Source organism: Papaver somniferum, chromosome 5 (assembly GCF_003573695.1).
Source record: "Papaver somniferum cultivar HN1 chromosome 5, ASM357369v1, whole genome shotgun sequence".
Taxonomy (NCBI): domain Eukaryota; kingdom Viridiplantae; phylum Streptophyta; class Magnoliopsida; order Ranunculales; family Papaveraceae; genus Papaver; species Papaver somniferum.
This window is the reverse complement of record NC_039362.1, coordinates 196,721,776-196,736,927: the sequence shown is the minus strand read 5'-3', so window position 1 is coordinate 196,736,927 and position 15,152 is coordinate 196,721,776.

The following is a 15,152-nucleotide window of genomic DNA, read 5'->3' as shown; positions in this document are numbered from 1 at the left end:
CATACTAATTTGTGGTAGATAACCATCTATCATGCATTCAATTAATCTTAGCTGAAGTTTATAAAAACTTCAAATCTTGATTGTTAGTGTTGACAACAATTTCATTATGAACTAGATAAGGATGCCAGTATTTTAAAGCTTGAACCAGAGGATATAATTCAGGTTCATATGTGGACAATTTCTTCTTAGCAACTGGATGATCATCTTGAGATTGTACGGCTCCAAACCCCACTATAGATGCATCACAATCAACTTCAAAAGGTTTAGAGAAATTTGGCATTGCAAGTACTGGTGCACTACATAATTTTTCTTTAAGAAGATTTAAACTCTTTTCTGCTTCCCCAGTCCATAGAAATTTCTCTTGCTTCAGACAATTACTTACTCCATCAGCTATAGAGCTAAAATTGCGAATAAAACACCTATAAAAAGATGCCAAACCGTGGAAACTTCGAACATCTTTAATGCATGTTGGAGTAGGCCATTCAGAGATAGCTTTAATTTTAGAGTCATCAACTAAAATTCCTTTGTCAGAAATAATATATCCTAAAATGGTTACCGACTTGGATAAAAAAATACACTTTTTGAGGTTTACGTAAAGTGCATTATCAGTAAGAGCTTGAAATACTTGAGATAAATGAAAAAGATGCTCCTCTTCATCACGACTGTATATCAGGATATCATCGAAGTACACAATGATAAAATTACCAAGAAAAGGTTGTAAGACTTGATTCATTAGCCTTATGAAGGTACTGGGTGCATTGGATAGTCCAAATGGCATTACTAACCACTCGTATAACCCTTCTCGAGTTTTAAAAGATGTTTTACATTCGTCTCCTATTCGTAGATGAATCTGATGATAACCACTTCGAAGATCAATTTTAGAAAATACTTCAGAACCAACAAGCATATCTATTAAATTATCGAGTCTTGGTATTGGAAACCTATACGGAATAGTAATCTTGTTGAGAGCTCTACAATCTGTAATGAGCATAATTAGGAAGACATGCACCTGGAATAAAATCTATCTGGTGTTGTAAATCTCTTAAGGGAGGCAAAGATTTTGGTATCTCATCCGAAAATAACCAAGGAACTGATTGATGGATTTCGCTTTTCATGGTATGACTATCATTGGCTTAGACTCTTCATGTGAACACAGAGAATGTGTTTGTAACTGCTTTACAATGTTTGCCACTAATGCGCTTGTCTTTCCATCACTATGCTCCCTGTAAATAGTTGTAGATTTACAAGGAACCAAAGTTTTCTTCTTTCCATCCTTGAAAAAGGTGTATGTATTCTCAAAACAATTGTGAACATCACGTACATCTTATTGCCAAGGTCTTCCAAGAAGTAAATGTGCTTCATTCATATTGATTACATCACATAAAACTTCATCTTCATATCCAATGAACAAGAACTTAACAATACACTGATGTGTAATATCTTGAGAAGAAGAACTATTTACCCAACCAACAGAATAGGGTTGAGGATGTGGAGTCACTAGTAAACCCAAATTCTTAAATACGTCAGCTGCAATGTAGTTATCCATACTTCTACTGTCTATAATTATATCAACTATTTTTCCTCCTGTTGATGGTGGTTTTTAGCCTAGGGTTAAAATCGTAAACCTGTACATCTGGCATGACGTCACCATGACCTCTAGCGCATACATTGACCATTAGCACATTTATTGAATTACTCATCATGCTTACGTAAGAATTACTAGGGTACATTTTTTTTATACACGAGTCATGTTCCACGGCAGAACCCTTTCACGCCGAAACCCTAATGTTCATGCTACCGCGCCAAGGCATGCCAACCATCCCAGACGCACCACTGTGCCAATGGAAAACCGTGCTAGCCGCATCTACCGCGCCAAGGCATGCCAACCATGACAGCCGTACCACTGTGGCAATGACAAACCGTGCCAGACACATCCATTGCGCCAAGGCAGGCCAACCATGCCAACTGCACCACTGTGCCAACGATAAACCGTGCTAGCCACATCTCCGCGCCAAGGCATGCCAACCATGCCAGCCGCACCACTATGCCAATGACAAACCGTGCCAGCCACATCTCCGCGCCAAGGCATTCCAACCATGCCAGCCGCACCACTGTGCCAATGGAAAACCGTGCCAGCCACATCTCCGCGCCAAGGCATGCCCGACCATGCCAGCCGCACCACTGCGTCAAGGCATACCAACCATGCCAGCCGCACCACTATGCCAATGGAAAATCGTGCTAGCCACATCTCCAAGCCAAACGCACCTTGCCTTGGCCCTATCCATACTAGCCGCACCATGTGCCAAACGGCATGCCAAGCCATTGGCCCCACCTCGCCAAGCCAAACGCACCTTGCCTTGGCCCTAGCCATGCTAGCCGCACCATGTGCCAAACGTCATGCCAATCCATTGGCCCTACCTCGCCAATCCAAACGCACCTTTCCTTTTCCCTAGCCATGCTAGTCGCACCATGTGCCAAACGGCATGCCAAGCCATTGGCCCCACCTCGCCAAGCCAAACGCACCTTGCCTTGACCCTAGCCATGTTAGCCGCGCCACCATGCTAGCCTTCCCTATGCGGCTACTAAAACGAAGGCGTGAAACAATCAACGGTCGCCCTTCAATCCCAAGAGAAAATCCTATCCATCCAAGGTTACCATACAACGCATGGTAACCTTTGGCCCCAAACCCTAATTTGGCCACGCCAATCCGCGCCAAGGGATGCCATGCCAATGGCATGCCAACCTAGCCGCGCCACCATGCTGGCCTTTCCTATGCGACTAATAAAACGAAGCCGTGCGACAATCAACGGTCTCCCTTCAATCCCAGGAGAAAATCCTAGCCATCCAAGGTTACCAGACAACGCACGGTAACCTTTTGCCCGAAACCCTAATTTGGCCATGCCAAACCGCGCCAAGGCATGCCATGCCAATGGAATGCCAACCTACCCGCGCCACCATGCTGTCCTTCCCTATGCGGCTACTAAAACGAAAGCGTGCGACAATCAACGGTTGCCCTTGAATCCCAGGAGCAAATCCTAGCCATACAAGGTTACCAGACAACGCATGGTAACCTTTGGCCCAAAACCCTAATTTGGCCATGCTAAACCGCGCCAAGGCATTCCATGCCAATGGCACGCCAACCTAGTCGCACCACCATGCTGGCCTTCCCTATGCGGCTAAGAAAACGAAGGCGTGCAACAATCAACGGTCTCCCTTCAATCCCAGGAGCAAATCCTAGCCATCCAAGGTTACCAGACAACGCATGGTAACCTTTGGCCCGAAACCCTAGTTTGGCCACGCCAAACCACGCCTAGGCATGCCATGGAAATGCCATGCCTGCCTAGATGCGCCACCATGCTGTCCTTCCCCATGCGGCTACCAAAACGAAGGCTTGAGACAATCAGCGGTCTCCCTTCAATCCCAGGAGAAAATCCTAGTAGTCCAAGGTTACCAGAGAACGCATGGTAACCTTTGGCCCGAAACCCTAGTTTGGCCACGCCAAACCGCGCCAAGGCACGCCATGCAAATGGAATACCAACCTAGCCGCGCACCATGCTGGCCTTCCCTATGCGGCTACCGAAACGAAGGCGTGCAACAATGAAAGGTAGCCCTTCAATCCCAGGAGAAAATCCTAGCCGTCCAAGGTTACCAGACAACACATGGTAACCTTTGGCCCGAAACCCTAGTTTGGCCACGCCAAACCGCGCCAAGGCATGCTAACCTTGTCGCGTATCCATACTAGCCTTCCCTATGCGAGTACAAAGAACGGAAGCGTGCGACGATTAACGACTACCTTTCCTCTTAAGATGCAAAATCTCGACCGTCGAAGGTCACCAAGACAGCAAGTCTCCCAAGCTCGACTTGCCAGGCAAACAACAACATGTTACATGTTTTCCACAAAAACATTCGAGACATCAACACATATCACAAACTGGGGGATCCTATTTGGGTATTGGTTTGGCAGTTTACAGAGTGCGGCGTACACTACGCTCATTATAAGAAAGTATAATAAGAATGAGGCGGTTAGTAAACATGGGAAGTAATGGTGAAACACTTACTTTTATGGAACATTAATTCCAAGCGCGACCGGTCATCACCTCCTCCCATTTACTCACTCATTTACCATTTCTTTAATGAGACCAGAGTACGTTTCACTTCGACTTGTATAAATAGGTCTTACCTATTTCCACCGAACAACAAGTTCATTCAGGAGCATACAACACTCAGAACACATCTGTTATATTTCTATCTGTTAGCTTCCCACCTTCTGATACAAGTGGTAGAAAACAACTACTCTTCCAGAATCAACTATTCTGGTCTCAACATTTTCCTTGCTTCCCTCCCCCAAACCAACCCATTCTCCTTCACTTTTTCACCCACAAAAAATTGGCGACCACAGTGGGAGATTGATCTTTCGGTTACAATGTCAATTTTCGACCATCAATCTCATGCTTCGACCCAGACATCAAGACGGTAGAATCAGGCGATCCATTCAGGGATCGACGACTCAGTTACCAGACGACCCGATTATTAGTCATGACACAACAACGGACGACTGGGGACTTCCCGGAGGTCAGAAGCAAACGATCCGCTCAGGGATCGACGAATCGGCTACCAGACGACCCGATTGTCAGTCTTGACACGACAAGGGATGACTGGGGACTGCCTAGAGGTTAAAACCGAACGATCCGACCAGGGATCAACGACTCGATTATCAGATGACTCAGAGATGACTGGGGACTTTCCACAATCGCGGTACTTCGCACGAAACTCGGACTTGCACCTGACTCATTTTTCGTTAGCAGATCCAAAAAACCGAGTAAGTCTTTCCTAGACAAAATACGTGGTTTACTATTTCAAGTTTTCACGGGGATGATAAAACCGATAGCCATGTTATGTTTCGTTCCGATGTCATCTACCGACACGCAATATTGACGGTTCCATATCTCCCCTGGGATGTTTGTGTCACTTACAATTATAACCAAAAACGGCATCATCCTAAAATAGTTCATCCCGAATAATAATCCAAAACCCTCATAGGTAACACTTGTCTATCAACCCAAAAAAACAGAAAATCAAAACCATAATCCAGATGTTTCATTTGCCTTTCAAAAAAAAAACGAAACAGAAGAATTTCAGAAGACATAATTGCATTCAAAGGAAGCCATTCAACAGTGGTTTGCTCTTCTCGAAGAAGTCGTCCTTCGTCATTTGGAGGACCGCCTGTTTCAGCTCCAACACTTTGGACAACCTTTCGACCTCCGCCTCTTATTGTTTAACCACGTTCGCAGAAAGACCTTCGGTCACCGTGGCCTGCAACTTTTGGATCTCAGAGAAACTCCAACACCCAGTTCTTCGTGGAATGAGTCACTTTCTCATACATACCTACTTTACATAATAACTATTACCACCCTACTACGGTGATATTCGAAGATAAGAACAATATTTTGCATAATTTATGGAAGGCATACCGATGACTAGGGTTTGCACCAACAATATTTGAAGAGAGGAAACGCTGGAGTACATAACTGGAATATGCTTTCCTACTTTATTGGTACAGCGCCTCGCCAATCCAGCGCCTTGCCAAGACAGCGCCCATTCCAAGATGATCCGACGCTAACAGCTTGCATCTTTCCAGGCCAGCAGCTTGCATCCTCCCACCGCTGACATCTTGCGTCTTTTCATCCCCGGCAACTTGCATGTTTACAACAGCTTCAGCTTGCATCTTTACAGCAGCTTTCATCTTTATAGCAGCTTGCATCTTCCAAGCGCTAGCAGCTTGCATCCTTCCAGCGTTGCACTTGAACTCCCAGTAGAGAATCATCAATCCAATTTCATCGCACGTAAAGGTCAGGAACGACTTCTCCAAAATCGAAGTAAATAAAATCAACAACCCCCCTGAGTTCACAAAGACTCTCTTCTTATCAAGAGATGCATGATTTCTGGGGACTTCGCCCACAAAGCTGTGCAGTGTATGGTGAAACATTTATGTGAGATTCTATGTTACCAAAGGCACAACGCCAAGACATATTTGCAGCCCTCAACTGCACTGCATCAGGGAAGCAACTTCTTCCAACCAGGGAAACCGTTCCCAAACCCCAATCTTTTTTGGAGAACACAGTTGATAGATGAAACTGGGGACTCCTAACCACCATTCTCTTGAAGGGCGTCCAGTTTTACAGCATACTGATTGACGCATCCTCTCCAGCGGCTCCGCTTCAATGTTCGTTCCAACAACCGTTCCGATTTAGCGTTCTCTCCATAAGCTGCTCCAAGATCCGAAGACGAAACTTCAGCGTTTTACACCATAAGTTTCAACGTCCTCTCCAAGAACCGAAGCCACTTCAACGCCTCCTTACTTCCAAGGATCATGTCATGGCCGCCAGTCTTTCTTTTTGAGGATCTTGTCGTGGCCTCTGCTATTCCTTGCCGAGGACCGTGTTGTAATCGTCACTCCTTCCTTCCAAGGTTCGTGCCACCACACTCCCCATGCCAAATATCATGATCTCAACCAGCTAAATTCCGTAGCCGTGACCACCTTTTGTTCCATTCCACCAAAGCTTGTGGTCATAGACGGTTTGCTCTCTTACGCATTCAGCCAATCCCTTTACTTCCATGAACAATCCCTTCTGAGCACATCTGCTTCCAAGAGCTGTTGCCGCCCTTTTGTTGATACCATCCAGAGATTCGCAATCTAAACAATTGTTGTAAAGGTAACCCATACTCCTCCATATTTTAGTTGCACGTGGAAGAAGTAACAAAATCACAAGTACGAATACACGATGGTGATATCCTTATCATGGTCAACCCACCTACCACACAAGATGGAAACATGCAAACTAGACTTGGGGACTGGGAATCTACATGGAATCCGTTCACTGTCGAAGCTAAAAAGACACGATCAACCACCAGATCACGACCAGAAAAGTCGAAACCATACCGGAAATGCTTTATTCAATTATTCAAAAGCTCTGAGGGGAATGGAAGGTCAAACAACCTATTCTAATGGAAGATTGAGGTCTTTCAAATAAGAAGTTTTATTCAAAGATGTGAAACCGCAAGCGGGATGCTAATTGGCGAAACCCTAACTTCGCCATGAATACAAAGAAGAAAACAATAATTTTGCAAAGCATCAAGGTGTCTACGCAACAAAGAGAAACAAATGCATGAGTTTCTCATGCCTCTGTCAGAACTTCTTCAAGCACTTTCCCCAACAATCTCTCGAGCAGCAAGGGTTCCATCCGAAAGCAGTATCAGCAGTATCCGGCACCTCAACATCCCACCTAGAAACCGTCTCAGCGAAAATAACATTCGTCTCCTTACTGACATCCTCTTCAACAGCTGACCCATCATAGGCCACCATGACTCTCCCAACGTCACCAACAACAGTTTCGTTGCCGCTCCGTAAGCTATTTCAGTTTCATCGTCAACCACAACGTCATCTTCCTCGAAAATCTCCTCAACAACCTCTTTAATAGGATTCTCCGATTCATCCGCATCGGAATCAAGGACTATGAGACAGTCTTGGGCTGGGAATTTACGCTGGCCTTCTCCTACAAGTTTTTACAAACTCAGTTTTCAGCCGCTTCAACCGAGAGGCGGACCGTTCCGCCATAGCACCTGGCCGTGAAGAAGTTTTGTTACACTGAAGCCTCTCAATGCACTGGGATACTTCGTCACCTTCCCACTCTTCCTCCATGTTCAACGAATCCAAGAGGGTATGAACACACACCCTCACCTCTCCTAGATAGGTAGAAGGTGTATCCCGAAGAATTTTGCCAGCTTCACGGAACAAAGATTTAATTCTATCTAATGCCTCCTCATGAGAAGAAAACTGGTTTTCACCGATCCCAAAATTTCTCTCCGAAGAGTTAGAGGTCTGATCGTCGCTGGAAGATCCCAATGCGCGCTACAAAACCAAAGAAAAGGATAAGTTTTCACCCTTTCTACACCGGCAACCTACATGAGAAAGAAGACAAAATGGAAAACCAACAGAAAACACGAGACGATACCTGTAAAAGAAGATGAGCACAATCTCAGGATGACCTATGCGAATGAAGGATTCAAGATCCTCTCTTTTATTCAGCAGAGCGATGAAGCCCTGAAAAGGAAAGCCTTCTACTAGCCGTGAATTGAGGCGTGATATAAGTTTTTTAATTAAACCCTATTCTACCAGCAAATATAAAAACAGTCTCACATCTATCCATGCGAGATGATTAAGGTTTCGTGAGAAAACGTGGAAGCACATGTTCAAAACACGCCAAACCCCGCATGCTTTTCCCCTCCAAACCGTCCACGCATGCTTTGCTTCACCAAATCGTGTCATGATTTGCACCACCGTCCGCACATGCTTTACCCCGCCAAGCCGTCCGCGTATTCCTTGCCTCTCCAAGCCGTCCGCGCATGCTTTGCCTCTTTAAGCCGTCCTCGCATGTTTTGACTCTATAAGCCGTCTGCGCATGGTTTGCCTCTCCAAGCCGTCCGCGGCATGACTTGTCGTGCCAACACAAACAAACTCGCCAAGCAGCGTCACGATGTCCCTTCACCCAGCCAAGCAAAATTTATGCAAGGTCGCCAACACGGGAAACACAAACTCTCTTTGCCTCTCGAAAAGGTTAGCCGGACTCTCCTAATCATCTTTCATAACTTGTTGTTTCGATTTTTGTGTTATCATGTCACCATCTTATGCTTACCTCGCAACGATACTCCCGTTCCGAGCTAAGCAGGGGACTTCACGTTGATGGTGATTTTTAGCCTAGGTTTAAAATCGTAAAACTGTACATCTGGCATGACGTCACCATGACCTCTAGCGCATTCATTGACCAATAACACATTTATCGAATCAATCAGCATGCTTACGTAAGAATTACCGGGATACCTTTTTTTTTACACGAGTCATGTTCCATGGCAGAACCCTTTCACGCCGAAACCCTAATTCGCAAGCTACCGCGCCAAGGTATGCCAACCATGCCAGCCACACCACTGTGCCAATGTGAAACCGTGCCAGGCATGCCAACCATGCCAGCCGCACCACTGTGCCAATAGCAAACCGTGCCAGCCACATCCACTGCGCCAAGGCATGCCAACCGCACTACTGTGCCGATGAAAAACCGTGATAGCCATATCTCCGCGCCAAGGCATGCCAACCATGCCAGCCGCACCACTGTGCCAATGGAAAACCGTGCTATCCACATCTCCGCGCCAAGGCATGCCAACCATGCAAGCCGCACCACTGTGACAATGGCAAACCGTACCAGCCACATCTCCGCGCCAAGGCATGCCAACCATGCCATCCGCACCACTGTGCCAATGGAAAACCGTTCTAGCCACATCTCCGCGCCAGGCATGCCAACCATGCAAGTTGCACCACTGTGCCAATGGCAAATCGTACTAGCCACATCTCCACGCCAATGCATGCCGACCATGCCATCCGCACCACTGCGCCAAGGTATGCCAACCATGCCAGCCGCACCACTGTGCCAATGGAAAACCGTGCCAGCCATATCTCCAAGCCAAACACACCTTGCCTTGTCCCTAGACATGCTATCCGCACCATGTGCCAAACGGCATGCCAAGCCATTGGCCTCACCTCGCCAAGCCAGACATACCTTGAACCTAGCCATGCTAGCCGCACCATGTGCCAAACGGCATGCCAAGTCATTGTCCCCACCTCGCCAAGCCAAACACCCCTTGCCTTGGCCCTAGCCATGCTGGCCACACCATGTGCCAAACGGCATGCCAAGCCATTGGCCCCACCTCTCCAAGACAAACGCACATTTCCTTGGCCCTAGCCATGCTAGCCGCACCATGTTCCGAACGACATGCCAAGCCATTGGCCCCACCTCGCCAAGCCACATACACCTTGCCTTGGCCCTATCCATGTTAGTCGCGCCACCATGCTGGCCTTCCCTATGCGGCTACTAAAACGAATGAGTGCGACAATCAACGGTCTCCCTTAAATCCCAGGAGAAAATCCTAGCCATCCAAGGTTACAAAACAACGCATGGCAAACTTTGGCCCGAAACCCTAATTTGGCCATGCTAAACTGCCAAGGCATGCCAACCTAGCCGCGCCACCATGCTGGCCTTCCCAATGCGGCTACTATAACGAAGGCGTGCAACAATCATTGGTCGCCCTTCAATCCCAGAAGAAAATCTTAGCCATCCAAGGGTACCAGACAACGCATGGTAACCTTTGTCCTGAAACCCTAATTTTGCCACACCACTATGCTGGCCTTCCCTATGCGGCTACTAAAACGAAGGCGTGAGACAAACAACGGTCTCCCTTCAGTCCTAGGAGCAAATCCCAGCCATCCAAGGTTACCAGGTAACGCATGGTAACCTTTGGCCCGAAACCCTAATTTGGCCATGCAAAAGCGCGCCAAGGCATGCCATGCCAACCTAGCCGCGCCACCATGCTGGCCTTCCCTATGCGGCTACTAAAACGTAGGCGTGCGGCAATCAACGGTCGTCCTTCAATCCCAGGAGAAAATCCTAGCCATCCAAGGTTACCAGACAACGCATGGTAACCTTTGGCCTGAAACACTAGTTTGGGCACGCCAAGGCATGCCATGCTTACCTAGCACGCCACCATGCTGGCCTTCCTTATGCGGCTACCAAAACGAAGGCGTGCGAAAATCAACGGTCTCCCTTCAATCCCAGTAGAAAATCCTAATCGTCCAAGGTTACTAGAGAAAGCATGGTAACCTTTGGCCCGAAATCCTAGTTTGGCCAAGCCAAACCGCGCCAAGGCACGCCATTCCAACCTAGCCGCGCCACCATGCTGGCCTTCCCTATGCGTCTACCGAAACAAAGGCGTGCGACAATCTATGGTCGCCCTTCAATCCCGGGAGCAAATCCTAGCCGTCCAAGGTTACCAGACAACGCATGGTAACCTTTGTCCTGAAACACTAGTTTGGACACGCCAAACCGCGCCAAGGCATGCCATGCAAATGGCATGCCAACCTTGTCGCGCATCAATACTGTCCTTCCCTATGCGACTACCAAAGAACGGAAGCGTGCGATGATCAACGGCTACCTTTCCTCTTAAGATGCAAAATATCGACCGTCGAAGGTCACCAATCCAGCAAGTCTCCCAAGCTCGACTTTCTAGGCAAACCACAACATGCTACATGTTTTCCACGAAAACATCAGAGACATAAACACATATCACAAACTGGGGGATCCTATTTGGGTATTGGTTTGGCGGTTTACACCGTGCGGCGTACGCTACGCCCTTTATAAGAAAGTGTAATAAGAATGAGGTGGTTAGTAACATGGGAAGTAACGGTGAAATGCTTTCTTTTATGGAACATCAATTCCAAGCGTGACCGGTCATCTCCTCCCATTTACTCACTCATTTATCATTCCCTAATGAGACCAGATTACGTTTCACTTCGACTTGTATAAATAGGTCTTACCTATTTCCACCGAACAACAAGTTCAGTCAGGAGCATACAATACTCAAAAGCATTTGCTAGCTTTCCATCTGTTAGCTTCCCACTTTCTGATACAAGCCGTAGAAAACAACTACTCTTCCAGAATCACTATTCTAGTCTCAACACTTTCCTTGCTTCCCTCCCCAAAACCAACCCATTCTTCTTCACTTTGTGACCGAAGCAAGTCTGGAACGACCATTTCTTGGTTTAGGACTGACTTGTACAAATTGATATCTCAAATCTAAAGTACTCCCTTGCAGTACATTTTTTAGGGCTTAAATTCGTTTCTCACCCACACATCCGAAATTACCGAAATCAGAAGAAACCATTTTCACTCACAAAAACCTCCAATTGAGCATTTAGTCATGAAAATACTGTTTCACTGAGAATAAGAAGGTTGAGAAAGTAGTAATGGGTGAATCACTCCAATTTAGTGATCTCCATACATATGACAAACTTCATCTGCTTCAATAGACTCATCAACATTAGATTCTTCCGACTCCCTTGTAGTATCATTAACCAAACCATTATACTTGTGTAAATCCTCTTGACTACGTTGTACCAAACCATGAACTCTACAGAATTCTGATGAAGTATGACCTTGTGATTGGCACTTGTTATAATTTTCTCCTTTGAATTTAGCATAAGGATTCAAGTTTTTTCTGAAGGAGGAAAAGATGTTTGGTTTTTACTTTTGAAGCGGGTATTTGAGGTATTACTTGGTAGAGAAGTAACAGTCTGTGATGGTTGTACGAAGAATGGGTGAAGGATTCTATGGTGTAGGAGAATTAGTAAAAATTTTAACTCGAAACTGTGGTCGACTAGGGATATCATCTTGATAAGAAGGGTTCTCATTGTAACTACTATATGAAGAAGAATTTTTGAAGCTACCTTGATATTTGGAATTCTGTCTAGGAAGAAATCTTGGAGAACGTAGAATACGTCGTTCAATCTTAATGGCTTGTTGAATTGCTTCATCCATTGTATAAACTGTTTGAGTCATTCCTTCTTGAATCAGTCGATTCAAACCTTCGATAAACCTAGCTACCAGTTGTTCTTCAGTTTCCTTAAGTTCATTATGTGCTACTAAGTTGTAAAACTCAGAGACATACTCTTCTACTAACCTTGCACCTTGTTAAAAGTTTGAAGCTTAATAAAAAGTTGTTGTTCTTAGTCTCTTGGCAAAAACTTATCTCTTATGAGATCTTTCATTCTCCTCCATGACCTCACTGGTGGTTTACCAAACTTCTTGCGACCTTCACCAACCTTAGACCACTAAGCAACAACTCTTCCCTTGAGTTTGTAAGCTGCTAGTTTCAATTGAATGCGTTCTGGCACATCCATAAAGTCGAAAAAAGATTCAAATTCATAAAACCAGTCTAGTAATTCTTCTATTTTGAACCTACCACTAAACGTAGGAATGTCAGCCTTTACTTTGTAATCAGGAAGAGATCCAGAAGAGTTTTGATTTATACATATACGTATACGTCTTTCTCCAGCCCAATTTCTTTCTAAATATTCTTCAGCATCACCTTCACTACTACTAAATTGAGGGTTAGCAAACTTCTTGTGAGATTGATAGTTTTCTCTTTCATATTGTCTATTTCTTCTAACTCCTTCTGAGGTACGAGTGTCACGTGAATCATTATGTTTCATTTCTTCTCTAGAAGCATATCTTGATCTATAATGTTTTCATTCTTCCAGTGACTTGTTCTCAGTATCAGATTTTTCTTCGTTCTCTGATTTTCTTCCACCATCAGACTTTTCTTTAATATTCAACTTCTTTTGCATATCTTCTAATATGCTCTGTATACTTGCAACATTCTTGTCAAGTTGATCTAGCCTATCTGTAGTTTTTGCAAACTTTGCTCTCGTGATTTGGTCACCCATAGAAACTAACTAAAGAACTTTTTTTTTGTTTTTTTTTTTTGTTTAAGGTTTGAGTTTCGGAAGCGAGTTGAGGATCTGTTTTGAGATAAGAATCTCAAAACATTGGCTCGATGCCACTTAATGTAGAACTGTTAAGAAGAATACAAAACAGAGTTTGCTTGGGATGAGAATAGACGAAAAGGATGAGAAACAGATGAAAGAAATAGGGTTTGTAGTGAAAAGAAGGTAGATTGCTCGAAATAGAGTTATATTGAATAAACTGATAATAATAATTGTTTTCTTAATGAACGACTTAGCATGTTTATATAAGCACTAACAAGAGTCTAAAAATAGAAAAACACTAAAAGAAGAATGTAATAAATCTCTAAAACCAGGCGAACTAAACTTGGCTAGCAAGTATAGAAGAATCTAGAAGGGACGTAGAGATGTTCTATATCAATATTTAGCAATATCCTAAATATAATCAGATTCTCACATGGCCCCAATAGAGATTATTATCATATAAGAAATTATCTTACACCCCGATCACACCATAATCATTAGTGTATTTTTCCAAGGTGGCTCTCGATTAATATTTTCTAGAATGAGATGAATACCCAATCCGTAACCAATGTGAAAGAGCCTATTCACTTCCGTGCATGCTTCTTCAGGAGTATGGGGATTATCCCATGGTTCAGCTCAGCTGAGGGAGAAGGACTTGGAAAATTAGCAAAAGTCAAATGAGGAGATGAATATGATTTGGACACATAGAGGCTCAGGTTATTGATGGAGAAACTAGGCATCTGTTTCAACTCTCTATATTTCAGTTATAAGCATATGGCAGTGAGTTTGAGAAGTAGCAATTGAAAGCAGAGAAAATTGAAAAGCATTTGACAAGGTTAATTAAAAGCTCTTGCAATTCTTATATCAATAATCTACCGATGAAAAACTTAAAGACAAGCACTTAAAGAACTACATACTTAAGCAACTTAATCTGTGCTATTGCACTTGCATCATCACCAGATAACTTGACTAAAGACGATTCCGATAAATGACCATGCATGTCTGATTTTTTATATTGTTTAACTTCCTCTAACGTCCCTGAATATAAATATTCATTGTTTGAGGAGCCATCTCGAACCACATATCAATGTACTGCTCTTCAGCAAAGCGAATAGCCATGCGAGGAAGCATCGTACTCCAGGCCAAAGTCAAACTTTCACCACCTGGATTTCTCAGAAAAAGCAAGGCACTGAGGAGAGGAGCAGGACCGTTAAGTACTTGTTCGTTAACACCGAGTCCGGTTCCGGGTCTGGTTCCGGGTCCGAGAGCTAAACCAGCCTGTTTTGCCATGTGCCTTAAAAAAGGCATGTTGTCGCCCGTAATATTAAGAGGTTTCTTTAAGTCGGACTTCGTTATCTTTTTCCTGCACAACTGGTGCAGACGGTGTTGCGCGCCTTGAAGGTGTGGTGGAATCTCTCCCATGTCAGGGATTTGATATTCAATAGGAACTTGAGGCTGTGGCGGTGGAGGATTCTGCACTGGATTGAGTTTGGCCCTTTTTTTCGGCTGTTGAGTTTGAGAAGAACCTAAACAAAAATCAATTAGTTAATATCAAAAACTCAAATTCACACTTCATTAAAAGAAAGCGTTAATTGATCGCACTAATAATCAATAACTGTAAAAATCTGACTTGCACAATTTCTCTCATGAAAGCATTAGAGCTAAATTTTCATTAATCAAACAGTAGACATAATTTCAAACAACAAATGATAGAAATTCAAACTTAAGATAGACTAATTAAACAGATTCACCCTCTCCAATAGGAGCAGCAGCCATAACATCC